The following is a 23207-nucleotide window of genomic DNA, read 5'->3' as shown; positions in this document are numbered from 1 at the left end:
TGACGTGATACCCAAAAAAGCACGCACATCTCTCTGTGTAATCGGTACACTCATTTTCGCAATTGCTTGAATTCGTTCTGGGGTCAATCTTCTTCCCTCCTTCGATAAGAGATGACCTAAGTAGGTCACTTCTTGTCGACAATATTGTAACTTCGAAAGAGACACCTTGTGGTGGAAGTCAGACAAATGACGCAACAATGACAGGGTAGCTTCCTTACAAATCTCCTCAGTGTCGGCAGCGATTAACAAATCATCAACGTACTGGAGAAGAGCAGCGCCATCAGGTAAGGCAATCGTATCAAGCTGTGTTTTTAAAGCCTGACTATAGATGGAAGGGCTTTCGCAATAGCCTTGAGGAGCTCTCTTAAACCGGAAGCTTCGGCCTCCTAAAGAGAAGCCAAAGATATCCCTACTCTCCTCGGCAATCGGGATACTAAAGAAAGCATTCTTCAAATCAATCACCGAAAACCACGTGGCCGAAGCTGGAATCATGGTCAATAAGGCAGTGATATCCGGAACAACAGGAAATTGTGGAATTACAATACCATTCACCTCGCGGAGATCGACCACAAACCTGTAAACAGTTGGATGAGAAAGGTCAGTGCGTTTCAAGACAGGCAAAACAGGGCTGTTGCAAACATTACCTCTCATTTCTTCAATTACATCTTTCTCAATTAGATCATGGATAATCGCTAGCAACGCTCTTTCACCATCACTAGAGATCCTATATTGAGGAATGCGTGGCATTTTAACGTTCGCTTTCAGTGTCACAACATATGGCGGTATCTCCAAAAGACCCACATCATTAGGACCAGTAGCCCAAATAGTATCAGGAAGAGAAGACAATTCTGTCGGAAGTTGATCCCTCAACAAATACATCGGAGAGACTACTTTCTTACCCAATGTAAGTTGTACTCCCGAAGGAGAACAATACAATGTCGCATACAATCTTTTCAACAGATCCAATCCCAACAAGTTTTCGCCACAATCTGTTGTCAGAATATGGGGTGCTTCAAATTCATGAGGTCCAACAGAACGAGACAAAGGATCAGAAATCGGGTTTTTAACTGGGGCACCAGAAAAACCTACTGAAACATTTGTTAAGCCAGACAAAGGTGCGCCAGGGAGTCTAGAGTGCATAATAGAACTCTTCGTAGCACCAGTATCCAACAGAAAAGGCTCTGACACACCTGATGTAATTACTTCAACATAAGGTCCACTCTGATCTACTGGAACTGAAACAACTCCCTCTCTTTGTCCATGGCTGTCCTAGCAATCATTACCATCCATATTCTCACCTTCGACATAGTAGTCGTCCGCATAGTACTGAGTCGTCCTACCAGACGCATTATTCTGCTGATCAAAACAATTCATTTAATTTTGTGGAGGAAAGGAACGCGCGTTCTGTGGGAACCCTCTACGTCCCCTACCTCTAGAAGCTTGTGGAACACCCCGGCCTCTTGTGCCAGAAACACCATTCATACGTTGTAACAAAACAGGGCAATTATTTTTAAAATGACCCTCTTCTTTGCAATATGCACATTTGATTAGGGCCTACAGGAAAACGCGGCTGAGAAGGCTCAAACCTTTGCGAGTTTCGCTGAACCTGCTGAGGTTGTTGATAATCACGTTGGTTATTACGAGGCGGGGACGCTTGCTGTAAAAGAACCTTCGTCTTTAAATCTTTAGTCTTCTTATCTGCTCTATCCTTCTCATCCTTATCCCTATTCTCGTAGTACTGTGCAGTAGCCAATATCTGTGCTGGCGAGGAAACAGCCCAAGAACTCTCTGAATCCTTTAACTTGGTACATAATTCGGGAAGTAAATTATGCACGAACTTATCAACAAACAATCGTTGGCCACCCTCGGTACTCATATCTTGACCACTATGGTCAATAAACGTTTCTTCAAACCTAGTGAAGAAATCAGATACGGTTTCATTTTTCTTCTGCTTACACGCAGACAATTTGTCCCAATTTACTCGCATAGCAGGCATTAAAGTTTTCATGTAAGTAATGATTCTACCAGGAAGGTCAGCAACTAAAGGCTCAGGTTTAGCACCACCAACTTGTCGGCCATCCGCAGCACTAATATTAACCCATGTATCACCTAACTCCGGCGCATGCTCAGTATGACGAATCAAACCCCATAAAGGCTGTGGGACCACATTACCAAATAACATGTCTATATCCGCTAGATTCATAACGCACGAGTCTGCAGTCTGTGATAATTCTTTATAATACCCTGCCGGATTTTTACCTGGGTCAGGCAAAGTCTGCTTAAGGGCCAAGACTTCAGCTCGTTTCCACGGAACATGCACCCAAACATGTTGAAAATGAGCCGGCACAGCTGGGGGGTTATTGTTTGCACCAGAAGGTACTTCTTCCTTCCATACCGGAGGAACTTCTCTCATTGGGTACTGTCTCACCTTTCTCCTAACAGAAGGGTCAGGCTCAAACAATGACCGAGAAGGAGACTCATTCCTGAACGAAAACAGCGTCGCTATTGCTCTCTCAACTTCGTGACCCACAATCGTGCCTTTCGCAAATTCTGATTGCACATTGGACAACTCAGGCAGAGTTAGTTCCAGATTACCATCTTCCCACTCCTCACGAAGGAACGTGCACATTTTATCAAAGACATATCTCTGCTTTGGCGCTTCCCATTGACGGAAAACATCCATAACAGACTCTACATCATATCTTAAAGGACGAGTGACCCATTTATTTGCTAAATGATCCAATACTTCCCTCTCTTGGGAATCAGGTAGTTGACTACGCAACTGCTTACGCTCTGAAACGGGGGTTGTACTAAATGACCCAAAGAAAGGAGACAAAAGACTAGTAACAGTATCAGTCCTTCTCTGTCGCACAGAGGGCGAAGTTGACAGGACAGGAGATAAAGCGGACTGAGAAAAAGTTAATGTAGGAGCAGTAGCAGAGGAGGCAGCGAGGACAGGCGAAAAAGTCGCAGGAAGTAAAGGCGGAGCAGGTAGCAAAGTCGGCAGCCCTTGAGAAGGCTGCGCCAGAGGAGTAGGAGCCAACTGAAGAGGAGCTGGCTGTTGTGCAACAGCAAGTGGCAAAACACCCGGAGGTTGCGCAACTAAAGGTTGCGGAGGTGCTGTAGCATTTTGAGCATAAGGGGGTGGCGAATTCAACAAATGCGACATCAAAGGATCTTTCACAAGGTCCTTCATCGCATCTTGCTGAAGAGGCGGCAAAACTGGATAGCATTTATCTATCGCCATTTTACGTTGCCTGTGCAACTGCTCACTCGTTTGTTCTTCTTCATTATCTTTAAACTGTATAGCAGCTTGCATTATCGAGATAACCTTTTCTCTTTTATTTTTCTTTGCTAATTTAATTTCTTTCTGTTTGGCTTCCTTTCGCCATAGGCGGAAAGAGTCAAACATCGCCGGCCGGGCTTTCTTTTTAAAAAGTCTAACTTCTAGATTATCTAGAACTTCCGTGTCAAACTACCATATTGGGGCCATTTAAGGACACCGTCCTTTCTTGTGTACCTAACCCACACTTCATTATATGTGATGGGGCCCACGCCATGTTTCACATAGAGCTCATAGGTTGGAGTTCTAATCGGAGGAACCGGACACGAATCCTCCAATCGGGAATCCTTATTACGACCACAACAAAATATTCTTCCAAGTCTGCTAAGACCCGGCATCGTCGCACTCTAGTCTAGCTTCAAACTTCAAGGGAGTATCGAATACGATAGTCTCGTGAATACACAAGTCCCTCGGCTTTGGAGCTTGCAAGTTCCAATCAAAGATCACGAGTTTCAAATCAAAGATCATGAGTTTCAAATCCTAAGGGATACCCAAAAACAAAACTAAGGATCTGGGAGACGCTCCACTCATACTTAACTGAAGTATCCATGACGTCGCCAGAAGATCCGTCTATCGTCTCGCTCTACAAGTCATCAAAGGCTCCAAGACAGGGCGACAGTCAGGGGCCGGCAGCAGTCCTTCGTAGCCGTCGGAAAGCGGGAAACCTCGCAGCAAAGACTTTCGGACCACGACGACATACAGGGGTCGATGAAGTGGCAGGCCTTCCTCCAGAATTTCCACACGAAGCTTCTCACGATCTTCAGGCTTGGACCGGTACCACTAAAGTCGCCCCACGTAGGGCGCCAAATGAAGAACCGGGTTATTTAAGACCCAGCGGCGTCAGGGGACACGCCCAAAGTCTCCGAGTTCACCTGTCTTCAAAACACAGAGACACGGAATCTTCTTGGTGACGTCAAAGATCGAATTTATTAACTGCAGCCAGAAATAGAGGTCCACGAAGTACAATGGCTGTATATTCGTAGGAGCCTGCTCAATTTTTACCAAGCAAGCCATCCTTTTTATGCCAAAAATCACATTCCAGACGAATACCTTACATTTACAAACTGTCCAATCACATGTATCCAAAACAGAGGTATTGCATGACGGAAAAAACCCACTTTTCAGTTGCCAAGCCCACGATTGATCATTGGTCGAACCCGACATTCTTCATCAGACAGGTCGATCGAAAACCCACCATAAAATCGGGCACCTCCCCATCGTAAACAGCCAGAGGAGTAAGGAGCAGAGACAGGTGTGAGTAAGATAAGACATAGTTTGTGTGCAATAAAGGGTTTATGACCTCCTGTGCTTTGATTCTCAATCTCGATCAGCTACTGGGAAAGAAACTGGTCTAGCAAGTTTTGGCTTCAGGCAAGAGGGTCGTTCGCTCGGGTCATTCAGAAGTCAACTAAAGTGTACGTGTGCTAAAAGACTCGTTCGGCCGAAGTCATCGGCCTATGTGAGGGCAACCACAAAATGGCTGCCGTATACAAAATGGAACCCAAGGGTTCAAAACGAATCCCTAAATACGTGGTGAATATATCGGTGTAATGCGATGAAAACACTCATGCTTGCCGTACTAACTGGTTACGGTTCGCTAATACCAAATTCGTAACGAAACAATGACCTTTATGAAACGGGTTCAGGATTCACGGAACCTCACTGGTCAAGGCTAAAAACTGTTAAGGCAGACAAAAGGCAGGGCAGACCTGGTGCCAGGTTCTTTTGTGTGTTCCACAGACACATTCTTTTGAGGTGTAAGTGAGGCTTCTTCCCAGCCACCCTGTCAGGGTGACCCATCCTCTCCACACCTAAGCCCTCTCTGTGTCACTGTCTGGAGGTAATACACAATTCCAACAGGAGGGACATTCACAGTTATGTGACCTAAGACACTGTCACAAAGGCACAGTTGATTGGACAAGAAATTGCCAACTTTCTAAAAGTGGCATTTTCAGAATCGTAACTCAAAATCTAACTTTACAAATAAAAAGGATTTTAAATTGCAATTAATTTGAGCATAAACAGCATATCTCCATCTGGTCTCAATTTAAAGTTTTCCTCATTAAATGCACTAAGGTAACCCACTATTAGTCATTGGGAGAGATAAACCTTACAATATTGATAAACATATTTAGGAATGTTTTCACTGTTGGGAATTGGTTAACTTAAGTACACAAGCTCTAATTATTTTAATACAATGCACCATGCCATATGAGCCTTTAATGCCTACCTCATGGGTGACTTACAAGTATTAAAACTGAAGGTTTAGACCTGGCAAAAGTGTTATGTTGCCAGGTCAAAATGGCAGTTTAAAACTGCAATACATACTGCAGTTACAGGCCTGAAACAAGGTTTTAAGGTTACCCAGTAAACTCAGTGTTGGACTTGCCCTTTCTGCAGGGTCACTCCCAAACATTTTGCCTTCCTCCTCCTCCTTTTTCTGAATTTGTATTTGTTGGCCTTATGACTCTAGGCACTGTACAACTGCTAACCAGTGCTAAAGTGCATGCACTCATTCCCCTAAACATGGTAACATTGGTTTATCCACAACTGCCATATTTAATTTACCTATACACCCCCTGTTAAGTGCACTATATGTACCTAGGTCCTGTAAATTAAATGCTACTAATGGGCATGCAGCATTGATTATGCCATCTACTTAATTAGCCCTTTATACATGTCACAGGCCTGCCACTGCATATCCTGTGTGTGCAGGTATATTGCCTAATCCACTTGAAATTTAAAACTCCTTGCCTAGACTTAACCTTCTCTTTTCTTTCACATAAGTCACCCCTAAGATAAGTCCTAGGTACCCAAAGGGACAGGTGCTCTGGAAGTAAAAGGCATGACATATACTTTATAGTTTTACATGTCGTGGTAGTGGTACTTTGCGCTACTTCGCACTATGTGAATTGCACGTAGCACAGTGCAAACACGTGTAGCGTAGCGGTCATTTTTTGCTTGCTCGCGGTCCTCAACGTCAAGTTGGCAACTGTGAGCGAGCAAAATGACATCACGGCGATACTTTTCCCTCGTTCGCGATCAGCAACATCAAGTTGCCTATCACGATTGTGGAAAATAAACCTCCCAGCGACATTCCCAACGCGGGGAGGTCAGGTTTCTCAATGCGAGTGGTTGCGTACGCTCGCGACCGCTCACGATGAGAAACTACCAGTGCTAGATCCTTGTCCGCACTGTGCAATCAGTGCAAACCGCATCTTGCACAGTCCAAGCGGTCGTTTTCTGCCACTCGAGTAGATTTCTACTCGAGCGGCTGCTTTCTCAACGCAGACTGGTAGTTTCTCATCGCGAGCGATCGCAAGCATTTGCGACCACTCGCAATGAGAAACCTGACCTCCCCGCTTTGAGAATCTCACCGGGAGGTTTATTTTCCACGCTCGCGATTGGCAACTTGATGTTGCTGATCACGAACAAGGAAAACGCTCAGCGGGATGTCATTTGCTCACTCGCGGTTGCCAACTTGACGTTGAGGACCGCGTGCAAGCAAAAAATAACCACTACACTGCGCTACGCGTGTTTGCAATTTGCATAGTTTAAAGTAGCGCAAACTTCGCAAACTACATGAGCGTAGCGTAGTACTTTGCACAGGGTTAGACTAGATCCAGGGCAAGAAGTGAGGATCTCCACTTCAAAGGCACCACTGGGTATAAGAACTGGACTTCTCACATCTACCAACTCAGTACACCTCTGGACATGTGCATACTCTGCCAGGAAGAAGGACTGCTGTGCTGCTGAAGGACTGCCAGTTTACAGAACTGCTGTTCTGGAATAACTGCTTTCCTGCTGTGCTGACCTACCGGCTGCCCTCCCTGCCTGGGAGAGAAGGACTGGACCTACACCACTTAAACCCAGAGTGACTCCAAGGACTTGCCTGCTTGCCTCCTATTCTGAAGAATCAATGACATCAAAAACTTCCAGGAACTCTACAACAGCACCTGGACTCTGCCATAGTTGAGCCCTACCCTGCCAAGTGGTGCAAATCTAATCCTGGCCGTCGGGTTTTGTGTGCTGCATCTTCAAAATCCACACATCGCCGTTGTTGCACCAGTGAGAACTGACGCATCTTCTGCTTCGAGGAGATCACATCGCCGGCTGCACGGCTCAACAGCGACACATCACCTACATCCAATAACGATGCATCTCCGAGTGTGTGGCTCGACAACGAAGCCTCACCTACCAATCATATAGATCGGAACCAATGCATCGCCTCCCTACTCCTCGCATCTCACTCCCGATGTCAATGCATCCTCCAACAAAAGTACTTTTTCAGCGAGACAAGGTTGGTCTCTGTATCTGAACCGTGCTCCATCCATTTTTTTTTTACCCCAGTCTAGTGCAACCAGAAAGCCTGAATCAGCGTTTTATGCTTTTAAGCACTATATTTACTGATTATCTTTAAAAATTCATATCTCCGGTTCTGCTTATTGGATTTTTGTGGTTTTGGTCTGGTTTTGTTCAATAAATTGAGCTCTATTTTCTAACCAGGTGTGGTATCTTTTTGTGTGGTGTTGTCACAGAGTGAGCACAGGTTAATTTAGGGTGTGTATGTGACTCACCCTGACTAGGATTGTGGTTCCTGCTTGGACAAGGTGCATACCTCTGCCAGCCAGAAACTCAATTTCTAACACCCGGGGAACCCTATGCTCAGGGCCCCCTTTAGCACTGGTGGCGCTGGTGCAACAATCATTTTTGGTGCCCCCACATCCCATGACCCCCTCCTCGTATTTGCTCATACCACCATGCAAAAGTGCCCCTCATCTTTCCAATCATAGGTTATCACTCAAAAAAGATGCCACCACTGAGGTCAGTGCCCTCCTCCACAGGTCAGCGCCCAGTTCGGCCGCACCAGACACACTGCCATAAAGCCGGCCCTGCCTGTGCTTTACCATTGAGCCAGATAGCGCAGTGCAGCCTACTTCCTGACTCATGTAGGGCATGATAGTAAAACACTGCGCCACAACAAAACAATTACATAGTGGAAAGAGTGAATAGGACTGAAAGTGTAGGCCATTTGCCCAGTGAGGGACAGTGTATTGCTCAGGTTTCAGTTTAGAGAGGGCTGAATGCAGACAGACACTAGCATAGTTCTCTAACGTCTGAACGTCTATCACCTGGTGCCAGAGCCATTGTAAAATATCTCTGGAACACGATGTGGGTAATTTTAGAAAAAGCAGATACATTGTGTACACTAAATTAGGTTTTGCCAAGGCACGAAAGCAAAAGAACTGGAACGAGTATCTCTGTAGAATTGTACAGAACAACAAAAAATCCAAAAGAATTCAATTACCTGAATGCTAAGCATTTCACTTTATTGCAGAAATGCCTGGCGTGCTACTTAACTGAGCATTTCTTTTGGAATACGAGGTAGGCACTTTGCCTCAGTGCTTAATTTATAAAATTAAGTACGGTCCCCATTTTTTTCAGGAGGAGAGTGAAGAGGGTCTGGGCTTTACAATGGTAGTTGCTTATGTCTTGCTTTCTCTTACTAATAGGTCTAATTCTGGCTGTACATTCGGCCTGGCCAGAGAACAGCAGGCACACAGTCTAGGAGAAGTACTGAAGCTCTTCTTTTGCTCCCCTTATGGCTTGTGAAAATAGAATGGCTACCAGCATAACAAACAGTAATAGATAACTGAATTGGGTCGTGGTAGAAATAAATAAAGAACTGATCATTTGTCTCCCACTTCAAATTCAGGTAGATGCAAACAGGGTCTGGGACAAAGTGAGTTTGCAATGAGTGCCAGTCACCTGAAATACGTGTCAGTGGTGACCAATGGCAACCATTGGCACACATTGGGCACTGCTTGGCTCAGACTGAGCGCAATAACTCGGGCAGAAATTTCATAAACTCTTGGCCAGCTAAACCACAAGCCTGGAATGAGTATCCCTCTGTGATTGATCTATCAAATCGAGATAATATTTCCAATTCACACACTATCAAATACTAAACCTTGTTCTCTATGAAGCTGCAGATGACAATTGAGCTTGAAAGAAGCTCTAAATAGGTATTGTGGACTATCAAACCCTTGTGAAATGATGTTACATTAGCCTGGAACTGGCGACATCTTGGCTCTCAAATGCTTCGTCTTGCAATAAGCTCAAATGTATCTAATAAGCAGTATTCCAGCACTCGGTAAAACTGGGTGTAGAAACACTTAGCCAGATTTTACTTGTTGCAGAAAAATACTTGGTAAAACTGCATTCAAGTATGGGCCTGGGCTTTGAACAATTCCTCTGAGACCCTGCTTTCTATACATGTGAGGGAGTATGCCGTGGTCACCTAGCTAGGTATCAGCATACGTAGAGCCAGGACACCCCCTGGACATTCTTGAAAACCATCAACGAGAAACTTGTGATCCGTAATGGCACGTTCTGTGTCTTCATTTACCAATGGAATACTTGACAGAATTGGTGATAACAAAAAAGACTCAATGATTACAGGTCCAAATAGGTATACTCTAATCAATCTTATTTAAGGCCAGTGGCGGCTCATACGCTATGGCGGAGGAGTGTCACCCCACTGCGTTTAAGCAGTGCAAATAAAGGAAACATAAAATAATAATGATTGAGTGTCACCCCACTGCTTTTAAGCAGTGCAAATAAAGGAAACATAAAATGATAATGATTTTGAGTTATTATCATTTTATGTTTCTTGTGCTCCTTTGTGGGTGGGCAGGGTTCTCTGCTCTCGGAGCAGGGCAGGGGAGGAGTGGTTTTCCCACCGCTAAGTGCACCTGGGTGTTTGGCCAGCCCTATTCTCCATGCATTACCACCTGCATGGAGAACATGCCCAGGCACCCATTCCTGGCTGAGCATCAAACCACGATGCTCAGACCAATCACAACGCTGCATTGGTCATGGGACCCTGGGAGTTTACCAATCACAATGCTGCAACGCAGTGTTCTGTTTGGTCTGGGGAGCCTGGCTGTGCTTCCTGTTTTTGGAGCCTGACGGAGGAGAGCTGGAGCAGAGACGCGGGACCCGGCGGCAATGTGTTTCTTAAAAAAAAATATCTTTGCAACGACGCCTCCCTCCCCACCCCTCATGCCCGCCCACCAATCGCAAGCCGTGCCACTTGCCACTGTTCAGGGCCAAAGACAATTGCGGCATAAGCTCTGAAAATGATTTGCCATTACATGCATAAGAGTGATTACTAAATTTCTCAACACAATTTCCGATCTATGGGAACAAAATCTTTGTCAATTTCTTTCGGTTCTCGATTACTCAATTGTGGAGGATTTTATTAAGGACACAGAGGCTAATTTTATGCAAATCTCCTTTATTGCCACAGCTCAGCACCAACAATTGAAGAACACAGAACTGCAATGAACATTCCAATGTGCTATAAAGTCCCCCCATGACCAGCCATCTTCCTTCTATGTTGGACTGCGAAGAAAACAGTTCAAAGTATAGAAATCAGGAGTCCAATTGGAGACTGCTTTCCAACTTGTGGACCAGGGTGAAAGAGATTCTTTTCCTGAAAGAAGAAGAATATCATTCCGTAATATCTTTCCAAAACATCAGAATACATCAGGGTGGCTTTCAATTCAAAGGTGGTGGGATAATATTAGCCTCCGTATTCCTAGCAAAATCCAGATTTTCTGCCCAGCAGGCTGTAAAAAATCTACATTTTATGGCACGACAAGGATGCCATTTCAAAGAGCATTGAGAACATTAGAGATTGGTCTAAAATAACAATTATTAATAACAACAACAATTCTTAAACATACTATCATTTGACCAGACTGCTGCCCTAAGAATTTCTTGCAGCCCCCCACCGAGAAAGTAGGCTTTGTAAGCTGATGCACCTCTGATGCACCTCTGAGAGAGTGTGCTCCAAAAATAGAGGTGTCTGCACCGCTTTCATTCATGACTTTCCTCACCCATCTTGCTACGGTTGGTGGCAAAACTCCCTTATGAGGAGATCTGTGAGAAATTAAAAATTGACTCTCATTCAGTCTCAGAATTTGAGTTCTGCTCTCGTACTCTTTCAAACATTTAACCACACAGAGTCTTTTATTCTGAGGAAAGAAGGGGTAAAAGATAGAAGAGGACATAGTTTTGGTTCTCTTTTTGAGGTCAAAACAAACACCCTCTGGTTGAAAGGCCCTGCTGAAAATATCTAATGCTTTGACATCTGAAGTTCTTCTGAACGACACTAGACATAACAAAAGAGTAAGTTTAAATGAGATGCGCTTTAAAGAGAGAGTGGAGTTGTCTCCCCAGGAGGATAGGGTACAAGGCACAAGAGTAATGGCCCATAGGGCTGTGTATTTAGCAGTTGGATGGTTAAGAACACTCAAACTTCTCATTATCTTTTTAGTTAGCAAATTTTGGCCGACAGAGACGCCATTAACTAAGGAGTGACCTGCAGAAATAGCAGATCTATAGACTTTCACAGTTCTGTAAGACAGGCTTGAAGTAAAGGGTTCTGACAGATAGTTAACAACATGTACTACATCAACTGAAACAGGATCTTAAACTTGTTGAAAACACCAGCTAACCCATTTGTTCCATGCCAGTTGATATGCTTTCCTTGTTCCAGATGCCCATGACACAGAAATGAGTCTTAAAGCATCTGAAGAAAGCCCTGGAATTTGCCACTATCTCCTGAAATCTTCCATGCCGTCAGGACCAGAAGACCCTGCTCTACGAGGGGGTGAATGTCTCCTTCTGGACCCAGGAGTATCTCTCTGAACAAAGGAATCAAAATTGGGAAGTCTATGCTCATTTCCAGGATGATTGGAAACCAGGCCTGTGATCTCCAGAGGGGAGTTATTACAACTACTCTCTCTGTGTAACATCCAGCGTGAAGGAGAAGGCGAGGTAGCATTGCAAATGGTGGGAGAGCATAGGGAGCCAAACCCCTCCAATCTTAGTGGAAGGCATCTACCTTCTGAGCTTGAGGATTACTTCATTTAAGTGTTTAGCCGGTACGCAAATAGATCCGTCCTGAAGGTGCCCCATCTGGATTGGATAGTTAAGAATACTTGTCTGTCTAGTCTCCAGTTGCTGGAGTCCTTGAAATTCCTGGAGAACCACTCTGCTACACCTTTGCTCAACCCAGGAATGTGCTCCCCTATTACTGATATTCCTTTGCTCAAACAGTATTCCCAGAAGCCCTTCACTAGGTCCGTTAGGCCTTTGGAGTGGGGTCCACCCAGTTTGTTGACATATCAGACTGCTGACACATTGTCCATATGTAACATTACACAGCATTTCACTAACTTCTGGGTGAAGCAGCGAATTGCAAATGAACCTGCCAGTAATTCTAAGCAGTTGATATGCAACTTCTTCTCTTGAGTTGTCCAGCATCCCCCTGTTGAGGAGTTCCCACATATCGCACACCATCCTCCCAAACTCGCATCTTCTTCTGTTATTGGGTCCGGTTCCTTCCCAACAATGGCTCTGCCATTCCATGCCTCCACACTCTTTAACCACCAAAGGAGTTTGTTCCTTGATTCCTGGTCTAAGGAGATCATTTGGGAGTACAATTGAGTTGATCTTAGAGCCCCAGCTATTAGCCTCTGCAGTGCTCAATAGTGCAGGGGTCTAGGAAAGATAGCTTCAATTGTGCAGGATAGAAGACCCAAGATCCCCTCCAGGATTCTTAAGGGTAAGGTCTTTTTGCGAGTGACTTCCTCGGTTCTTTCCTCACCTTCCTTACCTTTTTCCCTGCTAGTTTCAGTTCTGCTTTCACAGTGTCTACCAGGAAGCCCAAAAACTGTGTTTGTTGACTTGGTATTCTACAGGATTTTTTCTTGTTTATGACGTAGCCTAGGTGTTCCAGCAGTCGTATTGTGAGGTCTGTGTAAAGTGAAACAGTCTGTTTTGATTGGGCCATTATGAGAATATCGTCGAGATATATAATTTGTCTCACTCCCCTCTCCCTGAGCCAAGCAGTCACGGGGTGGAGTACCTTGGTGAAGCACTGAGGGGCAGAAGATAGTCCAAAAGGAAGACTAGAAAATTGGTATAGCTTTCCCTCCCATGTGAATTGGAGGTATTTCTCATGAAATTTCCAGATCGGTATTGTCAGATAGGCGTCTTTTAAGTCCAGTCTCGTCAGCCAGACCCCTTTTCTTAAAATGTGTCTTAAAAAGTGTATTCCCTCCATCTTAAAGTGATGGTAGACTAGCTAGTGATTTAAGTCTTTTAGGTTTAGGACTGGTCTCTGTTCTTTGTTTTTCTTCTCTGCCAGGAAGATGTTGCTGAGGAAGCCTAATTGTGTGCCCTCGATAATTTCCCCTTTTCTTGAAAATGAATGTTGTCCCGCTCGCCTCTGAAGGGTCGTCTGCGGTTTCTCTGTCTCTGTGGGTACAATTGCTGGGTGCCGTAGTTGTTGTTACATCTGCCGCAATGGCCCATGAAGGGTCTTGAGGGGGGTATTTCACGGCCGGGGAAACGACCCCGCATTCTCCCGGCCCTGGTGAAAATTTTATCTTGAAATACTTTTTTAATTTCCTTCTGGGACTTTCAGATGGAACTAAAGGCACCAACATATTTAGCCATTTCTTTGATGAAATCTTCCCCAAAAAGAAGGCCTTGGGAGTTAGGACCTCCGTCTTGTTTGGCTAATTCGATCAGCTTGTGGTCGATCTTCAATGGCACCCTTTTTCTTCTCTCCGTGGAGATGGCGATATTGGCGTTGCCTTTAAGGCATATTGACCTCTGCACCTATTCTCATTCTCTTAAGTGTCTTAGGGTTAATAAAAGGAGAGGTAGTCCACAACGTGTATGGATGGGGTCCACCCCAGTGTCACATCCGGGGCATTTTATTAATAGAGGATCGAACATTTCCTCACCAAATGGATCCACGATTCCCATATTGGATCCCAAGGCCTTAGATGCCGCTTCGGAGCTTCCCATTCCCCTTTACTGTACTTTTTCCACAACTGTATTGAATCCAGAAGAGCAGGATAGCTCGATTTCTGGTTCATAGCTGGCATCTCTATCTATGTGGATAGGGAGCTCAGGGCCTTTGTCTTGCCCATCTGGGGTGCCCGAGGCATCAGTCTTGTCGCCTTCTTGAGAGCGTGATGAGGGGACGGAGGGTTTAGGTTTCTCTGCGCCCTTTCATTGGTTATCTCCAGAAGCCCTCTTCTTAGGAGCCTTAGTTGCTCCATCTTGTTCACTTGCAGAGGGGCGTGGTGATGCCTGAGAGAAGGATTCTAGTTTTTTATTTATGGTTTTGTCAATTGAGCCCAAAACCTTTTCCAGAGCTTTATTGACTAGCTCCTCTAATTTTTCCTCAATATTTAGTTGAGGTGGGGGTGCAGACATTGTTATGTGATTTTATAAAGCTTTTTATGAATTTGGGAATTAGTTAGTTACGTTAGGCCACTAAGTGAGTAAGGAGGGGAAAAGTGGGTTTTTATAACAGTCCCTTATACAGGATGTCTTATAGGTAATCTCTTTTTCCCCACCTTCTTGTTCTTTTGTTGAAAAAATCAGTTTTGTAAGTGCCTATAAGCAATTCCTACAGAGCGAGGAGAAAGCGTGTAGACCAGCTGATCCGAAAAACAAAAGTCAGTTATTTGGACTGCTGGTAACGCGTCAGTAACAGCTGATTCATCACAACTTTTCAAAATGTCGTAAGCGTTATGTTGAATGGAGTCAGCCCAAAGTCTTAAAATGGTCTCCACGCACATATCACCATGCAATGGCTGCTTGTTAAGGTACTTTCCTTTTTAGGTTTAGCCGGCCCTCCTCAACACGCACAAACGTGTTGAAGGGGCGGGGTCGAGGGGGTTTGTGCTGTGGGTCACTTCATTCTGAGGATCGGTGCGATGAGGGGGGGCGGGCACCCAACATGCCTGAGGGAGATACGGCGCTTAAGGAGGTAGCGCGAGGATCAGAGAGGCGAGATTGGCTGCTCTCGTATGTTGGAGTCGGTAGGAGTTTGAAAAAATACACACAAGTAGGTAAAGACTATTCTGGTTCAGAATAAAACAGGAGGAATAGCTAAAGGGTTAAAGGAAAGGAAACTTATCCATTAGACTATAGTGGGTAGAACTAAGGAACATTCTTGAAAAAGAGATGGTGAAAAAAAATTCAAAAGTCTATAGGCTTAATAAAACACATCAAGGCATGCTTACCTAGATAGCAATATAGTTAACAAATATCTAGTAATTAGTCATACTTAGTCATAGAACATATTAGACAATCAAAGTCTTTAAAAGAGCTAAGCTGTAAAAGAGTACTTATCTTTCTGAGGAAATTCAGTTTAAAATGAGAATGCTGCACAATCCTAGTCATAGGGTGCAGGGAAATGAAGAAACAGCATAGGTGTGGCTGGCAATTCCCTCTTAATACACTCACCTTTGGGCATTGTCATATGAAGAATGTCACATTCAGATTGCTCAAAAACTCTGAGCAACTCTCTATTAGTAAAAAAGACCCTACATATCTGTCCTAGAAAGTAAGTAATACACCTTAGGGCCTGAAGGTCAGACATTGACAAATGCATTTATTACAACACTGGGGATGCCCAGCACAATGAAAGGCACGCTGGCCAAACAAATCAAGATTCAGCCTTCTGCATCTACAAAACTAGCTCAAAAGTCTTCAGAAGATCTACTAGGTACTCTGTCGACAAGAGAAGGCTGAAATTAAAGTGCAAGAACTTGCAGGGTTGACCTTCCACTGAAACTGAAAAACTGCCTGTGATTATTTTGACAAGGGTTCTAGTAGGTATAAGTCAATGAGATCCAATCTCACTGTAGAATCCTCGGGAGGAAATCTACGTGCCTTGGCTATTGTTCCATAGCACACTGGAATTGCAGTGATGAATCCAAATAAACAAGACAGCTGTGATGTAGGCATGGGAGTCATTTTAATTATGATTGAGTAATCAGAGTAATTTCCTTGTGATGCCAAATTCCTAAATTACGCAATGCTCAACTAATTAAGAGTAATGTGGGGGAAAAATCTTACCTCAGGAGCACAAGAATTACTCACTTAGAGAGCACGAGCTGCTGCTGGCTGCTGCTGTTTCTGTCCTGTTGCATTAAGCGCTGTTTGCAAAATGCATCCTCTGCTTTTAGATGCAAGAGTGTGGATGTATGACGTTACAACGCACACTTTTACAACACACACCTTTACAACGCATTTTTTACAACGCAACATCCATTACAACGCATTCCGTTACAATGCATGCCATTACAACGAAATTTTAAAAGAACTACATTTAAAACGCATTCCATTACAACGCATAATACCTTTACAACGCATACCATTACAACACATTACATTACATTGCATGTTTGGTAAGTATTGGATAGTGTAGGGGTAACATTTACTATTCTAACTCCAGGGGGTGCAACAGTAGGGTAAGTGTTGGATAGTGTAGGGGTAAAAATTACTATTCTAACTCCAGGGGATGCAACAGTAGGGTAAGTGTTGGATAGTGTAGGGGTAAAAATTACTATTCTAACTCCAGGGGGTGCAACAGTAGGGTAAGTGTTAGATGGTAATGTTATGCGTTGTAATGGTATGCGTTGTAATGACTGAGTTGTAATGACATGCGTTGTAGTGGTGTGCGTTGTAGTGTCATGCGTTGTAATGGTTGCGTTGTAAATGCATGCGTTGTAATGGTTGTTGCGTAGTAAAAGTTTTGTTGTAATGGCAGTGCGTTGTAAAAGTTGCGTTGTAAAGGTTGTTCCCCAAGAGTGTACTTTAAACTAAATACTCCATTACGCTTCTCATGTAATTACATGTAATTTGTGGCAATTATACATAATTATGCTAGAGGCAATTACGCAATTTACGCACACCCTTCTGTATTGCAACACACACAAAACTTTCCAATCATACAAGATTTTTCAAGTGGTCAAAAAAGGTCACTGAATATTTCCACAAACAAATACTGGATAGCCTCAATGTCTTCTTCCTTAGTCACCCATCCCCAGCATAACATGTAGTTGTTGGACTTCTGCAACATATACTAAGCATTCAACTCACAATACAGCAAACTCCTACTTTCATGTCAAGAATGAGTTTTCATCAATACATACGTCACATGGGCTAGTTTGATACTAAAACTGTAATGCTTTGTGCATGCTGCTGAATGTTCATTTTGTGCAGGGCAAAATACTACTGATGTAGTTCTGTTGGGCTGGGCACCAAGTTATTGCCAAGTTATTCATATTACAGTGCATACATTTTGCGAGGCAGTTTTCTTCGACTCCTTTGGACACAACACATGTTTCTGCCAAAATAACGTCCAACATTTAGTTCATAGAACATGTAACTCTGGCATGACATGTGTTAATCCTTGATTTCAGACCTCTTTCAGTGCTAGTCGTGCACACCAAAGTTTTTTCATCCACTCCACTAGCATTCTCAGGGTTACTTCAAGAAGCAGCAACGGATACACAACACATTTTTCAGACAGCAACAAATTCATTTTCCATGGTAAGACAGGGCCAGGTATTAATCTGCACTTGATGCTGACCTGTGCTTATTTCTGCAAGTACATATACTTGAAACAGTGTCACTGCTATACCAGCTGATCAATTTCTTTGCCGGCCTAGTAGGTTCACACCCTGATTACTCAAGTTGTGCAATGGACCTCACCAGACAAAAAGTAGCACACACAGTAGAGGTAGTCATGCAGAAGATGAGCAAAAGCAGTGTGGGCCCTAACGTTGCACAAGTGTATCGTTCTGAATATCATCAGCAATCATACACTCTACTTTTTATGGCTCCACTGCCGAGAAGTCACAACTATTCAATATACACCACAACAATTTGAAAAGGAGCGTCTACTGTATTATTTTCCGGACAAAATTCAGACAATCCAATGTTTAAAAATATATCAATGATGAACAAAAATGAGATTCAATTGTCAGGAGTCTTGAAAGTGTGCCCAGTATCCAATTTTTGTCATTTTTCAACACATGATATTTTCCAGTCAGCCCATCCAGCGTATTTTGTTCCCAAGGACTTTATTAGGGTTCTGCTTTCTAAACGTGTGTGATTTTTAAATGGCATGATATAGGATCTTCTGTTTCAGTGTCTTTGTAAGGAATAAATGCCGTTTCAGGTGGTGTAGTACCCATAATCATCAGCAAACGCTGCTGTAAGGCTGTGTGCTCTTTTCTCGTCATCCTGAAGTCTTATGTCGAATAGTGCCTGCGTTTCTGGGGTGTCCTGGCCTGTTGTCTTGCCAAATCAAAATCCTCTGCAGTAGGTGCAAGCTCAACCACTAGCAGTTTTGCCCCCATCAGTCATCAGTGCTGAACCGTAGATTCCACTGGGCCGAAAAGCAAAAAGCACACAGACCTTTAGCAGTGTTTGCCGATGATTATGTGGTTACTACACCACCGAAAAAGGGATCTTTTCTGAGATTTGTTTATTGGTCATCCGAATTTTAATTGCAACCTGCAGGGTAAATATGTTTAATTCCCTTGATTTTCATGTAATCAGGAAATCCAAAAGCTTGATAAGCTGTGGAACACAGATGTGGGTATTTATCGATAAGTTGGAAACCCTTTTGAGGGTTAAAGAGGTTTCTGTATTTGGTTCATTCTTGTTTTCAGTGTTAACATGTCCACCAAGATCGTGATGTTTTGGCATGACTTGCATAGTCTGTCATTGTTGCTGGTATGTTGAGCAAGCCATGATCGTGTTATTTAGTTGGGAACGCGGCAGCAGAGCGTGGGAAGCCGAGATAAGTCAGTTGGGTTTAATGGAGCATGAACGAGGAATGGCACAGCGCTTTCTGTAGGTAGCCACTAAAGTGGAGTTGTATAGATTGTTGTCGGTGTAATCAACATGATTTGCTGATGGGGTATCATTTGTTGGTTAAAATTCCTTCAGAGAACCTTGAGGCTCATGGAATTCTGTATAGCTGGTCGAAATAGGTGGGACAGTCGATATTAACCAAGCAAGGTATGCAGTAAGGTGTTTTGTAAAATCATCTTGCAACTCTTATTTTTATATTTGCATAATAAAACTTTGCGTTGGTTACAGAAGAGTCATTCTCCTGTTGGATTGATTGCTGTTCCACCACAGTGTAAGTACACTATTAAGTGACATCCTGTGGTGTATTTAAAAAATCACGTGGGTATATCTGATTGCTTTACTTGTGCTGATCATCACAGTGGTGATAGCGGTGTTAAGGATGACTTGCACGATGGAGGGCACAGACTGCATGTAAGTTGGTTGCAAATCATGTTTATTCTTATTTCTGACTCTGTTTTCACATGGAGCCAAAAGTAAATTTTCTCAAGATTGAGAAGGGCAGCACTTGTTGGAGGTATTGTGTCTAGTTGACGGAAGTTTTGGTTGGACGATATAGCTAAGATAAGTTGTTGTATTTATTTTTGATGTATAGGCCTCTGAGGAAGTGCATAGGGCAACACAAGAACTATGTGGAATTCATGGAAAGAAGAAGCATTGTATATAATTTCATGATGTTATGTATTGTTTAAACTGTTATGTTAGGAGTGTAAAAACACCATTGTTTAAACTCTGAATAGAGGCAGAAGAGTAATTAAACATTTTGAGAAAATTATCACCCATCCGGCAAGAATGAACCTTTTATCGCCCACCTAATGGAGATCATCACAGCAAACACCTTCCCACACTCCAATGAAATATTCCTAGGGGACTTCAACCTCCACTTGAATAATTCTAATGACTGCCAGGTCAACATCATTAAATACCGTGCAGATCAAAACCTAGTCCAAGCCTGCACGCTTCCAATGCACATGAAAGGCTCCATGCTAGACAGGATCATCTCCAAAGAAAAAGCTGTGAACTTAACCTCAATTGTGGTTTGTGACTGGTCAGATCATCACATAATAATTTCCAAATTTGAGGCGTAATAAAGAAAAAACCCACTCAACCAATCAAAGCCAAACAATGGGTAAGGAACACAAAGAGTGTGGACAACGAGAAGCTAGCTTTGCTGTGTAGGAGGGATCTTTCCCCTCCCAGAAAGATGAAAAACGCTAGCGAACTCACGAAGCACTACAATGCGAAGATGTCAGAGGTAATGGACTCTATAGTGCCATTAAAACTAAAATGAATTGCGGACAAAGGTAAAAATTCCTGGTTCAGCAGAGCACTAAATGAAGAAAGGTGTAAGCTGAGACTAGCAAAATGGAAATGGAGACAACTACCATCATCCCCACAGCTAAAACTTCTTAGAAAAACCAGAAGCGCCTACTGAAAAAATGTTCTCAAATCAAAAAAAGAATTCATCAGGACCGAATTGGAGAAAGCTAAAAACAGACCTCGGAGACTCTTTGAACTGGTAAAACATCAATCGAACAAAATGGCCAAATCTGCACTAGAATCAACAAAATCTCAAAATTGACTGTGAAAAATTCTCACAATTCTTTACTTCCAAGTACAAGTCCATGGATTGTGAGCTCAGGACAGCAGCATCCACATTGGAGACTTCACAACGAAGAGATTCAACACTGCTCAATCAGTCAGTACCCAAAAATGAAGCTCAATGGTCTACTTTCAAACTAAAGAAAAAACGACTGAGAATCCTGCAGAGCCTAACAATTTTCGTCCAGTTTCCAAAAATCCTCCATTAGCAAAAGTGATAGAAAAGTTTGTGAATCAACAACTAAGCCAATACAGCTCTAAATTTAAACTACTAGATGATTTAGTTTAGACCAAATCATAGTACAGAAACGGCAATACTGCACATAGTAGACAACGCATTACTTGCTCTGGACCAGAACAAAACATTTCTTTTAATTCTTCTTGATTCATCATCAGCGTTCAACACAATTAGCCATGATATGTTGCTAGAACGTCTGGAAAACAGGATGAGTTTTTCAGGGAACATTCTAGAAAGGTTCAAGTTCTACTTGAGGAACAGAACACAAATATTTCTGGTGAATGAAAACCTGTCAGCAACTTCCCCCATTCAGATCGGTGTTCCACAAGGCTCAACCCTCTCCCCTTCACTTTTCAACCTATATGTGGAACCACTAATGTATATACTGCACCTCGCTGACATCTCTTTCCACCTGTACGCTAATGACACTCAGATTTACATTAAGATTTCTTCTTTGGAGGAGATCAAAACAATGAGCAAGGCATTAACCCCTTCCCTGCACATGCCGGAACCACGCCGTCATGAGCCACGAGCGGCGTGTGCTCATGACGGCGTAGTTCCGTCATGCTGCAGCCGCCCCGCCTATGCGGCACTGATTCCCCGCCTGTGAGGGTGAATGAGTGAGTGGGCAGGGTCATGACGGAACCACTCCGTCATGAGCACAGCTCGCCTGTGACTCATAGCGGTGTGGTTCCGTCATGAGCATGGTGGCGCCGCGCTCACCCCCGCACCCCCGGCGCCCTGGCGGAATTAGTGCTGCGGCCATGGGGTTAAGGGCAACAATGCTACAGTTAACAAGGAATCAGCTTAAACTAAACACGCAAAAAACTGAAATCCTCCTAATATCCCCCACCAAAAGCCCTCCCATTATAAAAGAATGGACCAATTGGAATCAAGCAAATCACTAGGAATCACACTAGAACAGAGCCTGAATATTCACTCACACAACAACTCGTTTGCTAGAAAGGCACGATTTCACCTGAACTCTATTAAGAAACTGAAACCATTCGTCGAAACAGCAGACCTCAAAATGGCAGTTCAGGCATTAGTAATCTTGAGGATTGAATACAGATGATCAACACTTTAAAGCTTCCCAAGATCGCAACACATCCTCTAAAAGCCTCCCTCAATCCAGCAACAAGGCTTATAACAGGTTCAAAAAAATTGGACCACATCTCCCCTCACCTGAAAGCTCTGAATTGGCTACCTTACAAAGCCAGATATCAACTCAAATTGGAATGTATCACATACAAAATGCTACATTTCAATTTACTAAGGTATCTTGCTCAGAAATTGGAGATTTCTGGTGGAAGCAGACAATCCAGGAGCACCAGAGACCTAGTGCTGAAGCCACTGATTTTCTGGAACAAAAACAAATTAGGACAAAACGTTCTTGGGTACTGCACCGAGAATATGGAATTCGCTACCTCCAAGCATCCGAAGATTACCTAACTCCACAAGATTCAAGAAAGAAATCAAGATCTTTCTAATGAGCAAATTCCTACTGTAACCATTACCAACTAACCTTGTAAAATTCGCCTAAAACCTCTTGCTCAAAGACGCAAGAGCATCTCATGCTAAGGTCCGATTTCACCTATTTTATATGGGTTCTTGCTTTTCTTTATGCTATGGTTCCTCTAGAGTTACATTCTGTGAATATGCTAAAGTCTTTGTTGCTGAGTGAAGTTTCTGTTGCAATTTTGAATTGGACGTTAATGTGTAAAATACTGTCCAGAGTAATGTACTAAAGAAAAAGTAGCAAGGTCCTTTACTGTGACGCGCTCTGATACCCTGAGGGGTCAAGTATGTGCTATACAAAACACTGCATAAATAAAAAAAATTGAACTGTGATGGATAACTGTGTATACATTGTATATGCATTGACCTTTGAGATTTGGACGTTAAACACACACTGCAGTGCACACAGGTATTCAAGTAGAGGTGTACTTGAAACACTTCAGTTCAGTTCATTACACACACCTATACGTCTGAAATGCACACTACTCAATTGTAGATCAGCAAACTAACATGCCTCAGATATCTTCATCCTTACCCAAAACAATGAGCTAGATATTATCATCCTCATGAAATCATGGCTAAATCCTTCCCCACCCCATCTTAGACCTCATAGAGCCTCCTAGTCACAACATAATCCGTCTAGACAGAACCACTAAATAGGGCAGTGGACAAGCTTGTATACAATGGAACAGTCTCCCACATGGAGACCTCCACCTCACCTATAGTTGAATACCTTTGCCT

Source organism: Lissotriton helveticus, chromosome 11, assembly GCF_964261635.1.
Source record: "Lissotriton helveticus chromosome 11, aLisHel1.1, whole genome shotgun sequence".
Lineage (NCBI taxonomy): Eukaryota > Metazoa > Chordata > Amphibia > Caudata > Salamandridae > Lissotriton > Lissotriton helveticus.
This window is presented reverse-complemented; position numbering follows the sequence as displayed.